The sequence below is a fragment of the Arachis ipaensis genome, chromosome B4 (assembly GCF_059453495.1).
Source record: "Arachis ipaensis isolate K30076 ecotype BB chromosome B4, ASM5945349v1, whole genome shotgun sequence".
Lineage (NCBI taxonomy): Eukaryota > Viridiplantae > Streptophyta > Magnoliopsida > Fabales > Fabaceae > Arachis > Arachis ipaensis.
In genome coordinates, this window is record NC_142439.1 from 46,231,210 (window position 1) to 46,245,230 (window position 14,021).

The window sequence follows — 14,021 nt, forward strand, 5'->3', positions numbered from 1 at the left end:
GGGATTTTGGATGATATTTTGCTCATCCTCTGTCAGTTGTTCTTTCCTTGGCTTTCTGTTGCTCTGAAGCGAGGTATTTAATGTTTTTCCACTTCTTAATTGAACTTCCTGGCACTCTTCTGTTATCTGCTTTGATAACTGCTGTTTTGTCTAATTCAATTGTGCCTCCATATTTTTATTAGCATTTTTAGTGTCTTGTAGCATCTCTTTGAATTCTGCTAGCTGTTTTGTTAGAAAGCACAATTGTTGATTGAGTTCAGCAACTTGTTCTAGAGGACCAAGTTCAGTAGATACTGCTTTGGCTTCTTCTTTTATGGAGGACTCATTACTTATGTACAGATGCTGGTTTCTGGCAACTATATCAATAAGCTCTTGAGCCTCTTCAATAGTTTTCCTCATGTGTATAGATCCACCAGCTGAGTGGTCTAGGGACATCTGAGCTCCTTCTGTAAGCCCATAGTAGAAGATGTCTAACTGCACCCACTCTGAAAATATTTCAGAGGGGCATTTCCTTAGCATCCCTCTGTACCTTTCCCAGGCATTATAAAGAGATTCATCATCCTCTTGTTTAAAGCCTTGGATATCCAGCATGAGTTGTGTCATCCTTTTTGGAGGGAAATATTGATTCAGGAATTTGTCAGATAACTGTTTCCATGTCCTTATGCTTGCTGTGGGTTGGTTATTTAACCACCTTTTAGCTTAATCTTTTACAGCAAATGGAAACAGTAATAGTTTGTATACATCCTGGTCTACCTCCTTGTCACGTACTGTGTCAGCAATTTGCAAGAATTGTGCCAGAAACTCAGTAGGTTCTTCCTGTGGAAGACCGGAATACTGGCAGTTTAGCTGCACCATGACAATGAGCTGAGAATTTAACTCAAAACTGCCTGCTTTGATGGAGGGTATACAGATACTACTCCCATATGCAGCAGCAGTGGGGTTAGCATATGACCCCAGAGTCCTTCTGGACTGTTCATTTCCACTTAGATCCATGACGGAAAAAGGGAGATGATGTGAATTGCAAGTAAAATATATTTATATTATTTTTTTTAGAAAACGGAAATTAGAAAAAAAAAATAAAATGAAATGAAAAATGGGTGAGGATTTTCGAAAAATGAAGAGAGAGAAAAAGTGGTTAGGAGGTTTTGAAAAAGATATGTTTTTTTTAAAAACTTGACAACTAAGATATGATAAGATAAAATTTTGAAATTAAAATCTGAATTTTTATGAAAAATTTCGAAATATTTGCTTAAAAATAGTTAGAAAAGATATTTTTTTTATTCTTCAATTTTATGATGAAAGAGAAAAACACATAAAAGACACACAACTTAAAATTTTTAGATCTAATGCACCTTATTTTTGAAAATTTTGGAGGAAAAACACCAAGGAACACCAAACTTAAAAATTTTAAGATCAAAACACAAGGAAGACTCAAGAACACCTTGAAGACTCACAAGAACAACAAGAACATGAAGATAGAACACCAAACTTAAAATTTTTTTGAAAACCAAAATAAAATTTTTCGAAAACTAAAGAAAAATCAACAAGAAAACACCAAACTTAAAGTTTGGCACAAGATTTATTCAAAGAAAAATTATTTTTGAAAAAAATTTTAAAAAGAACATAAGCACAACGCTCTAGCCAATTGAGCTATAAATTTAACGTGTTTTAATAAGGTATTTAATAAATAAAGATTTTTTTGAAAACTGATATTTTGAAAAAGCACAAGAAAAACAAGAAAAGACACAGAACAAGAAAAACTAAAGATCAAACAAGGAAAATAAACAAGAATAACTTGAAGATTAAGAAAGAACAATGAACACAAATTCGAAAATTTAAAAGAAAATAAAAACATGCAATTGACACCAAACTTAAAATATGAAACTAAACTCAAACAAAAAAAAACTCAATTTTTAGCTAATAAAAATTTTCGAAAACAATTAAAAAGAGAAAATAAGGATTTAAAAGTAATTCAACCAAAAATAATAATAGAAGACTCTAACCCAAAAAGAAAAATTTTTCCTAATCTAAGCAACAAAATAAACCGTCAGTTGTCCAATACTCGAACAATCCCTGTAACACCCTAACTACCAAAGCTCACGCTTCCGGCTGTGTGACTCTGATAGCTCGGACATTACGACGACACTTATACTATTTAATACTAAAATATGAGCCTATTTAAAACTTTAAACCAGAAAATTGCTCCCAAAAATACTTTCGTTAGACAAAGTACATCCATAGATACCATACAACTTACAAAAACTCATATAGAATACATCCATATATATATATATATATATATATATATATATATATATATATATATATATATATATATATATATATATATATATAACATTACAAGCATTAACCAATACAATTCCTATCCCTCTTACAGAATATATCAAGATAAAGGCGAGGGTACAACAAGTAATAATCTGAAGCAATACAGAGCATTTCAACAACAACTAAATAAACTCTTCGTGACTTCTGCGCCATATCCTGAAAGGGGAAAAATGTAGGGGGTGAGAACATCATCCTCGAAAGGGTTCTCAGTAGAGGGTTTTTAGGAATTACTGTAATAGGATACGTGAAGATAAACCGTACTAGTGATTAATAACCGTCTTATGCCTCTTTTCAAAAACAACGGTTTACAATAAAAGTAAAGTCGAAAATCTTTTCTGAAAGAGGAACCATTCAATTCTCAAAAACTTAAAAGCCTTTCAAAACAGTTTATCTATGCTAAAACAAAATAGCCTTTCATATTTTATTCCAAACCAGAAACACAAAACCGAAATCAACCATCGGTTCATCTCATTCTAACCACGGCCCTAGGCCCAAACAATCCAACCATCAACTAATCACCACAGTCCAACAGAGTCCCAGTTGCAAACACAGATAGGAAGTTCAAGCACAAACAAATAATTACAGCAAGTAGAACAATTAGCAGTTAATCACATAGGAAAACCAAGTACAATATGCACACCCAAACAATGTCACATAGATACATATGATGCATGCCTGTCCCTAGTGGCTGATGATATCATCTGTCGGTTATATAGCCAACCCGACACGTCCTGGTAGCTAACCATGGACAGAAACACCCATCGGGGAGCAAGTAGGTTTGAGCTACAACCCCATTGCTACTACCCGCTCAACCCAGAGCCAGTGGAATAATCACTACTGCGGCTACTACCCAGGCGGGTGTTTAAAAGCTCAACCTGGAGCGAGTGGAATCACCACTACTACCGCTACTACCCAGGCATCACAGTCCCTGACCTGGAGCAAGTGGGACAAACCATAACTATTGCTACTACCCAGGTATCTCAAGCATATATTCATTCAGTCCCGGCCATGGATCAACATCCATCTCAGCCATCCGGCTTAAATTCATAATTCATAGTTAGCCATACGGCCCATAACTCGTTCGGTAATCAGCCATAAATCAATATCATACACAGCCATTTCGGCTCACGGTTCAATCCAGAACCAGCCAATATTCATAATCATACACAGCCATTCCGGCTCATAACAAAACAGCACTTCAACCATTCAACATCATCAAATTCATAAAACCGGCATTTAAGCCACAAATCACTTTTCTCAAGCCATTTCACTTTGAAATCAAATTTCAACTCTTTTCAGCTTTGGCTTTAAAGATCTCATTTCTCAAATCATCTCAGGCTCATAAGCCAAATTTACTCAAAGTGAGTTCCTTGTTTAAAACAAAGCCACTCTCGGCATTCTCTTTCCAAAACTTCCAAAACCATGGCAAGTTAAGGATTTATTTCAAAGTATTCAAAATCACCCATCCATCAATGGGATTTTATAACAAAAGTTTCTCGGCAGAGTCCCAAGTCTTTAGGGGAGAATATCATAGCTCATTTTTCCAAATTAACTTAAAATCATTAAAACCTTAGCTTTCTGCTTTGAGTAATAAAATAGGATCTAAGCCAAACCGAGTCATGAAATCAATTACTCCTTTCAAAGCCATTTCCTTTACTTAACAAAACCGGCTTCAATTCCACAACTAAATCTAAAGCGTTTCAAACTACCAAGAGAATCATTTTCATTGTGTTAAACTAGAGTTTAAAAGATACTTTGAATCTTATTTAAAACGTCAAAATAATGAGGCTCATCAATCGAAATCCAATTCCTTTTAAAATCACGAAAACTCTTCCAAGGGATAATCTTTATGTTTAATAGAGAAAAACATAAACCCATTTTCACCTTTTTAAAACAGCCTCAAAGAAAAATTCTCTTTCGAATGACTTGTACCCAAAGACATAATGTTCTTCTTGGAAAATAAAGAGAAATCATGATTCTCTTTTCAACAATTCTTTCAAAGCGTAACTTTATTGCTTTCTTAATTGTTCTAAGTAAAGGTAATAAAAGAAGCCATAATTTCACAATCCTCGAAATAAATAGGAAAGGCATTAAACTCAAAATTCTCCAAATAACATTTCAAATAAGGACTCGGATTCTATAGAAATTTCGGCAGCATCTCCCCTAAAACTTGGACTTTGCCATCCGGTTCGGGTCCTAACTAAACCGTTCCTCAATCCCTTTCAACAGTCCAAAAATCCAAAAAAATCAATTCCAATTCAAGCTAAATCCAACAGTCGCCTCATTGGCATATCTCAAGGAAATCATTTCAAAATCAAATCAACATCAACCAATTTAACTCATTTCCAAATCTTTAAAGAAACGGCTCAGTAACAAAGCATTTGTCCCAAATCCAAGTCAATTAAAGTAATCCAGGCTGAATTCAAAAGTATAATCGACTTTTCACATCATCAAAATAATTGACTCAATTCAAACCAATCCTCAACGGATTAAGCTTAGATTTCAAATTTTTTAAAGAATCAACTTCAAAACATTACATTTCACAAAGCCGCACAACAATTCAGCCAAACCAACATCCATAATCATCCGAGTCAATCAAAAAATACATAGGGCAATTACAATCACCAAATACACAATATCTCACATCAGTATCCATATGTAATAATTCCAACAATTAACTATAGTTTTCGGAAAGCGCCCCTACCTCAACGCAAAACCATAGCCCAAACGCGTCACAGAGTCTTTTCCGCCTCAACCTGAAATCAACAATCGAAATCCCGGCAACCAAAACCTTGGTGCCACTTTCGCAACAGTCTCAACAACTCTAATCGCAACATACAACAACCGAAACTCAATCGTATAGCAATTAACGTCGCAAAATGTCAGTTATGATAATAAAACAGCGATTAAAGAGCTCTTCCAAACAAAACGCTTACCGAGCTCGAGGGAACCAAGTAGCGGCTGCACCAGTGGTGGATTCCGGCAACACCAACTTCACAGCCGGTGACCAGAACGACGGCAACTCGTGGTAAACTCCTGACACAACCAGCTTTAGCAACAACTATCATGGCCCATGGAGAAATTAACAGGTAAAGAAGTTGAAGCAGGGTTAGAGCTTACCATCATAGAAGACTCAACGGCTGTTTTCGGCAGCAGAGGTGGCGGCATCGAGGTTTTCTGGCAGCCAAAACAATAGCAACAGCACTAACCTAAAACAGAGCAGAATCTGAATGAGTGGCAAAATCCCAAGACAGTTCCGGCGACACAACAGTAGCATACGGCGAGCCCAGTAGCTCCGGTGATGGATCTTCGGTGATGGTGGAAGAAGGCAGTGACCCTCAATAACGGCGAGCTCAGCCTCGCAGCGGCGACAGCAACCCCGCGGCGGCTCCTTTTTCGCGCACCCTCTCTCTCTATGCATGTGGTCAGCATCGGTGGTAGGGACGGGTTCGACGGCGGAAACCCGACGAAACCAGCGGCGCTGTGCCTCCTCCACGCTCACGAGCTCGACGGCACCGATGGTGCGGCGGTGGCGGGCTGAACTGGAGCGCGATTGGCGGCTCGTGGTGAGTTGCAGTGAGGACGATGGCGGCGTGGGTGAAGCCTCCTCTCTTTCCCTCAGCTCTCTCAGAAGTTCTCCTCCCCTGTTATGTGTGTGCGCTTTTCATTTTTGGGGGGAGAAAGGGGCTTGCGGCTGCTGCTGCAGCTTCTGATGGGAAACGGTAACGGGTTAGGATTTTTAGGGTTAGGGTTTCATTTTCAAAAAATTAGGGTTATGGGCATTTTAGTAATTTCACTTAAAATTGGGGATAATATGGTAATTGAAACCCAAATTAAATCCAACACTAGATGTATATAGAAAATACTATTTGCTCGTCAATTTTTACAAATTACTTTCAATAAAATGCCCAAATCAAATAATTAGAAATAATTTACTTAATTTCTTCATTTTTCCAAAATAGCAATAGTAATATTTAAAATATTACTTACTTAATTCAAATCATATAAAATCCTTATTATTTTATAACTATCAACTTTATAATTTAAATATAGAAAATAATCCAATAATTATAAAATTGGATAATAATCATAACTCGTCTCAAATTCAATAAATCAAAACTTGCCTTAATTACCTTTAATAAAATAATTTCTGAAATTAAGGCTATAAATAACCATATGATTTGAGACTTGATCATAAAAAGACTTTTCAAAGGTTCTGGGTCTTACATTCTACCCACCTTATAAAAATTTTCGTCCTCAAAAATTGATACAAATCGAAAGAAATCTCATAATAGTTCACCCTTGAACACATTTAAGGAAGAAGGAAAAATATCTCAACATATAAACATATATACTGTTTTCAAATACTTGGATGGTCGTATGCATAAAGATACAAAGGCAGGAGTGTGATTGTAAAGCAAACGTTATAAGACAGGCTCAATGCACAATGTCATATGATCTCAATGCCTCACAAAAACTTGAGGTGCCAAAATAGGGTGCAAATCAAGATAGGCGTTCACAAAGCAAAGATGACATAGTTCAAACATGTAATAGTAAAGCAAGGCATCGAAGGCTATAAAACATGATGGGGTTAAGACGATGTGCTTAACATCCGCACACTAATCTCATATCAACCTCAAGGCTTCAACTTTCCAACTCCGTCAAGCACTTTTCAACCTCATAGCCAATCATAAGCCTAACACCCGCAAGCTCGTTTGCAAGGGACAAAACACCCACAACTCATCATAACGTTACACACCTACCGCTTCACCTTCTATATACACATATCACGTCTTAAAGAACTAATGCATCGCGTTACGTATACGTCTACAAGTCGCACGTGATATCAAAACAATTCTCGAGTCTACTCAGAAGGATACAAGATTTAGAACGGAGAGTCAAATGTCAAGGATAGCAATAATAGATTTGAGAGAATATATCCAATCCCAGATAACCAAGGATACTCAAGTAATGAAGTTTTCTAGACACAATTCAATTGATAACCTCAAAGATAATCCTTGAATCAAATAAATCCAATAGGATCAACAAGGAGAAGGATCAGCGCATTAGTTTGAAACAAATTTAAGCTGAGTCGAAGAAGTATGAAGTTTATAGAGAAGAATCTCTCAAACCCAAGACAAAGCTCACAGAACTTCAAGAGCACGATTAAAAACACTTCCGAGTACATTGTTCATAAAAGAATCGAAAACATGCAGGAAAATCACCTCGCAGTCTAAAAGAAAAGTTAAGCAACAAATATCCTTCAAGAGAGTAACAAAAGCATAAACGTGGCTTTGCTCTAGTTCAATTTCACGCCGAAGTAGATTATGTAGAGTTTTAAAAACAAGATGCACACCGGCTTGGCTAAGAGCTAAAATATTTTCATCAAATATTTTAGAAAGTTAGTTAAGTGCACAATCTTAACCAAAAGTAATTCACAAAACTCAGGAGAGAAATCAAATGCTTGTTCGAAAACTCCCAAAGTTCATATTCAAACAAGCGTGTATGAAAGTCTTAGCAAGGACGAAAGAGAAAGTTAAACTCTACTTGGAAGAGAAAATCCGAGGTAAAAGTTTGCGTGTAAATTGGTAAAGGAAACAAGTGGTGCGTTACAAATGAACCGGTTTTCCACTAAACAAGGAAACTTTTCAAAAACTTCATTTAAAATAACGCATGCCAACTTAAAAATTAACTTCGTCAAAATTGAACAATGGTTTCAATCTCAATCAAGCAACAGAAAAAATAAATTCCGTTTAGTGTTTCTTCAAAGAGAATTCAAAACTTCCTTAAAAGTTCAAAAACAAGACTCACAAGTGTTCTTGAAATCACCATCTCAGAAGGATATTCAGGGAGATTAGAATGTACTTAAAAGGAGTCAAGCCATAAAAGAAAGAATCTTAAATCAAAATAGTTAAAACAAGATCCACTAGGCGTGGGACATCAAACCAGCTTTCAATTGATTCAAAAGGATACAAAAATCACAGGAAAAGACAACTCAATCATTAGTAACTTCTCAAGAATAAATCTTTGACTAAAACTCTGTTAGAGACAATGAGAAGATAAACAATGCACTAATTTAAAACGAATCAAACTGACTCACATAAGGATGAAATTTACAAGAGAAGGAGAACCAAAACCAATGGTAATGTTCACAAGGTGCAAAAGATTAGTTAAAGACAAAGTCAAGTATGGCGTCCGTAGAGATAGAAGGCTTAAGAGAAACTTTAGTCCGTTCATAAGGAGAAAGTTATGAGTCCAACATTTTCAAAAGAACAGCAATGGCATAACCATATAGCATGCTAAATCAAACTCAGTTCAAAATATGTTAAATAAAGCTTATCAAACGAAACTCAACCGAGACAAAAGTGGTAAATCCTCTTTTCAAAATTTTGAAAAATATCCAAATACATAATCAAATGAAGATGTGCATTGGAACTATAGTAAAATTACTAGAAAGTTAAATTGTAATTTAAAGTAAATGCAGTTCCGTAAAACAGTAAAAGTACAGGCAAGATATTAGGAATAAATAGTTATTAAACTGTATAAGAAATCTTCAAGGTTTCATATATAGACAAGTATGTATCTATTCAACAGCAATTTTTATAAAAATCTCAAAATTGGCTGTGATCACTGTTAAATAAGAGAAAAACTGAATCAACAAGTTCTCTAAGAATGGGCTCGGAATCCGGAGTTAAAATGTACAACGCAATAAGATAAGTTCAAAGCTGTATCAAAAAACACGTGAATCAAGAAGAACTCAAATAGAGAAAGCCAGATACAACAAGGATTTCAAACAAGCATATGCACTTAGGATCAAACAAGAATACATATGAATAGAGGAATAGAGTGGAACATCAAACTACTTTTCAAGAGGAGTAGCAAATGAGAACTTCAAGTTAGGACATGAAAGAACAGGTCAACTAGAATAGAATTCAAGACACACAACTGAATAGCCTCGAGAAATAGTTTCCAACGTTCCCAAAACCCGCGATTCGCTTTACCCGAAACTCGTATATCATCTATGATAACCCATCAGTGCTTTCATATACATAATTCACTAGTATCAAGCAAGCCAAACATAATACCAAGAATTATGCAATGCAAGACTAACAGCGTTAATCAATAGATCGTCATGTGCATAAAGCTCTAATTCTCGTCATTCGACAAGACCTAATACATGACAAACACTCAGAGCATGCAACTGAAGCATAGTCGGTCCATTCCTCAGGCTCTACAGGAAAGACCGCTCTGCTACCATAATGTAACACCCTAACTACCAAAGCACACGCTTCCGGCTGCGCGACTCTGATAGCTCAGACATTACGACGACACTTATATTATTTAATACTAAAATATGAGCCTATTTAAAACTTTAAACCACAAAATTGCTCCCAAAAATACTTTCGTTCGACAAAGTACATCCATAGATACCATACAACTTACAAAAACTCATAAAGAATACATCCATATATATATATATATATAAATAACATTACAAGCATTAACCAATACAATTCCTATCCCTCTTACAGAATATATCAAGATAAAGGCGAGGGTACAACAAGTAATAATCTAAAGCAATACAGAGCATTTCAACAACAACTAAATAAACTCTTCGTGACTTCTACGCGATAACCTGAAAGGGGAAAAATGTAGGGGGTGAGAACATCATCCTCGAAAGGGTTCTCAGTAGAGGGTTTTTAGGAATTACTATAATAGGATACGGGAAGATAAACCGTACCAATGATTAATAACCGTCTTATGCCTCTTTTCAAAAACAATGGTTTACAATAAAAGTAAAGTCAGAAATCTTTTCTGAAAAAGGAACCATTCAATTCTCAAAAACTCAAAAGCCTTTCAAAACGGTTTATCTATGCTGAAACAAAATAGCCTTTCATATTTTATTCCAAACCAGAAACACAAAACCGAAATCAACCATCGGTTCATCTCATTCTAACCACGGCCCTAGGCCCAAACAATCCAACCATCAACCAATCACCACAGTCCAACAGAGTCCCAGTTGCAAACACAGATAGGAAGTTCAAGCACAAACAAACAATTACAGCAAGTAGAACAATTAGCAGTTAATCACATAGGCAAACTAAGTACAATATGCACACCCAAACAATGTCACATAGATGCATATGATGCATGCCTGTCCCTAGTGGCTGATGATATCATCTGTCGGTTATATAGCCAACCCGATACATCCTGCTAGCTAACCATGGACAGAAACACCGATCGCGGAGCAAGTAGGTTTGAGCTACAACCCCATTGCTACTATCCACTCAATCCAGAGCCAGTGGAATAACCACTACTGCGGCTACTACCCAGGCGGGTGTTTAAAAGCTCAACCTGGAGCAAGTGGAATCACCACTACTACCGCTACTACCCAGGCGTCACAGTCCCTGACCTGGAGCAAGTGGGACGAACCACAACTCTTGCTACTACCTAGGTATCTCAAGCATATATTCATTCAGTCCCAGCCATGGATCAACATCCATCTTAGCCATCCGGCTTAAATTCATAATTCATAGTCAGCCATATGGCTCATAACTCATTCGGCAATCAGCCATAAATAAATATCATACACTGCCATTCCGGCTCACGGTTCAATCCAGAACTAGCCAATATTCATAATCATACACAGCCATTCCAGCTCATAACAAAACAGCACTTCAACCATTCAACATCATCAAATTCATAAAACCGGCATTTAAGCCACAAATCACTTTTCTCAAGCCATTTCACTTTGAAATCAAATTTCAACTCTTTTCAGCCTTGGCTTTAAATATCTCATTTCTCAAATCATCTCAGGCTCATAAGCCAAATTTACTCAAAGTATGGCAAGTTAAGGATTTATTTCAAAGTATTCAAAATCACCCATCCATCAATGGGATTTTATAACAAAAGTTTCTCGGCAGAGTCCCAAGTCTTTAGGGGAGAATATCATAGCTCATTTTTCCAAATTAACTTAAAATCATTAAAACCTTAGCTTTCCGCTTTGAGTAATAAAATAGGATCTAAGCCAAACCGAGTCATGAAATCAATTACTCCTTTCAAAGCCATTTCCTTTACTTAACAAAACCGGCTTCAATTCCACGACTAAATCTAAAGCGTTTCAAACTACCAAGAGAATCATTCTCATTGTGTTAAACTAGAGTTTAAAAGATACTTTGAATCTTATTTAAAATGTCAAAATAATGAGGCTCATCAATCGAAATCCAATTCCTTTTAAAATCACGAAAACTCTTCCAAGGGACAATCTTTATGTTTAATAGAGAAAAACATAAACCCGTTTTTACCTTTTTAAAACAGCCTCAAAGCAAAATTCTCTTTCGAATGACTTGTACCCAAAGACATAGTGTTCTTCTTGGAAAATAAGGAGAAATTATGATTCTCTTTTCAACAATTCTTTCAAAGCGTAACTTCATTGCTTTCTTAATTTGTTCTAAGTAAAGGTAATAAAAGAAGCCGTAATTTCACAATCCTCGAAATAAATAGGAAAGGCATTAAACTCAAAATTCTCCAAATAACATTTTAAATAAGGACTTGGATTCTATAGAAATTTCGACAGCATCTCCCCTAAAACTTGGACTTTGCCACCCGGTTTGGGTCCCAACTAAACTGTTCCTCAATCCCTTTCAACAGTCCAAAAATCCAAAAAAATCAATTCCAATTCAAGCTAAATCCAACAGTCGCCTCATTGGCATATCTCAAGAAAACCGTTTCAAAATCAAATCAACATCAACCGATTTAACTCATTTCCAAAGCTTTAAAGAAACGGCTCAATAACAAGGCATTTGTCCCAAAACCAAGTCAATTAAAGTAATCCATACTGAATTCAAAAGTGTATTCGACTTTTCACATCATCAAAATAATTGACTCAATTCAAACCAATCCTCAACGGATTAAACTCAGATTTCAGATCTTTTAAAGAATCAACTTCAAAACAAAACATTTCACAAAGCCGCACAACAATTCAGCCAAACCAACATCCATAATCATCCGAGTCAATCAAAAAATACATAAGGCAATTACAATCACCAAATACACAATATCTCACATCAGTATCTATATGTAATAATTCCAACAATAAACTATAGTTTTCGGAAAGCGCCTCTACCTCAACGCAAAAACATAGCCCAAACGCGTCACAGAGTCTTTTCTGCCTCAACCCAAAATCAACAATCAAAATTCTGACAACCAAAACCTCGGTTCCAAGCCACTTTCGCAACAGTCTCAACAACTCTAATCGCAACATACAACAACCAAAACTCAATCGTATAGCAATTAACGCTGCAAAACGTCAGTTATGATAATAAAACAGCGTTTAAAGGGCTCTTCCGAACAAAACGCTTACCGAACTCGAGGGAACCAAGTAGCGGCTGCACCAGTGGTGGATTCCGGCAACACCAACTTCACAGCCGGTGACCAGAACGACGGCAACTCGCAGTAAACTCCTGACACAACCAGCCTTAGCAACAACTCTCATGGCCCATGGAGAAATTAACAGGTAAAGAAGTTGAAGCAGGGTTAGAGCTTACCATCATAGAAGACTCAGCGGCTATTTCCGGCAGCAGAGGTGGCGGCATCGAGGTTTTTCGGCAGCCAAAACAATAGCAACAGCACTAACCCAAAACAGAGCAGAATCTGAATGAGTGGCAAAACACCAGGACAGTTCCAGTGACACAACAGTAGTATACAGCGAGCCCAGCAGCTCCGGTGATGGATCTTCGGTGATGGTGAAGGAAGGCAGCGACTCTCAACAGCGGCGAGCCCAGCCTCACAGCGGCGACAGCAACCCCGCGGCGGCTCCTTTTTCGCGCACCCTCTCTCTCTGTGCGTGTGGTTAGCAGCGGTGGTAGGGACGGGTTCGACGGTGGAAACCCGACGAAACCGGCGGCGCTGTGCCTCCTCCACGCTCGCGAGCTCGACGGCGCCGATGGTGCGGCGGTGGCGGGCTGAACTGGAGCGCGATTGGCAGCTCGTGGTGAGTTGCAGTGAGGACGATGGCGGCGTGGGTGAAGCCCCCTCTCTTTCCCTCAGCTCTCTCAGAAGTTCTCCTCCCCTGTTATGTGTGTGTGCTTTTCGTTTTTGGGGGGGAGAAAGGGGCTTGCGGGTGCTGCAGCTTCTGATAGGAAACGGTAACGGGTTAGGATTTTTAGGGTTAGGGTTTTATTTTCAAAAAATTAGAGTTATGGGCATTTTAGTAATTTCACTTAAAATTGGGGATAATATGGTAATTAAAACCCAAATTAAATCCAACACTAGATGTATATAGAAAATACTATTTGCTCATCAATTTTTACAAATTACTTTCAATAAAATGCCCAAATCAAATAATTAGAAATAATTTACTTAATTTCTTCATTTTTCCAAAATAGCAATAGTAATATTTAAAATATTACTTACCTAATTCAAATCATATAAAATCCTTATTATTTTATAACTATCAACTTTATAATTTAAATATAGAAAATAATCCAATAATTATAAAATTGGATAATAATCATAACTCGTCTCAAATTCAATAAATCAAAACTTGCCTTAATTACCTTTAATAAAATAATTTATGTAATTAAGGCTATAAATAACCATATGATTTGAGACTTGATCATAAAAAGACTTTTCAAAGGTTCTGGGTCTTACAATCCCCAGCAAGGCGCCAAAAC

The 14,021-nt window shown here is 36.8% G+C and overlaps 2 pseudogenes; both read right to left on the reverse strand.

The window, feature by feature from the left end:
• Nucleotides 1–5,468: 5,468 nt before the first annotated feature.
• LOC148567418 (uncharacterized) lies at nucleotides 5,469–6,129 on the reverse strand (annotated as a pseudogene).
• Nucleotides 6,130–12,895: 6,766 nt separating this feature from the next.
• LOC148567419 (uncharacterized) lies at nucleotides 12,896–13,554 on the reverse strand (annotated as a pseudogene).
• Between the last annotated feature and the right edge of the window lie 467 nt (nucleotides 13,555–14,021).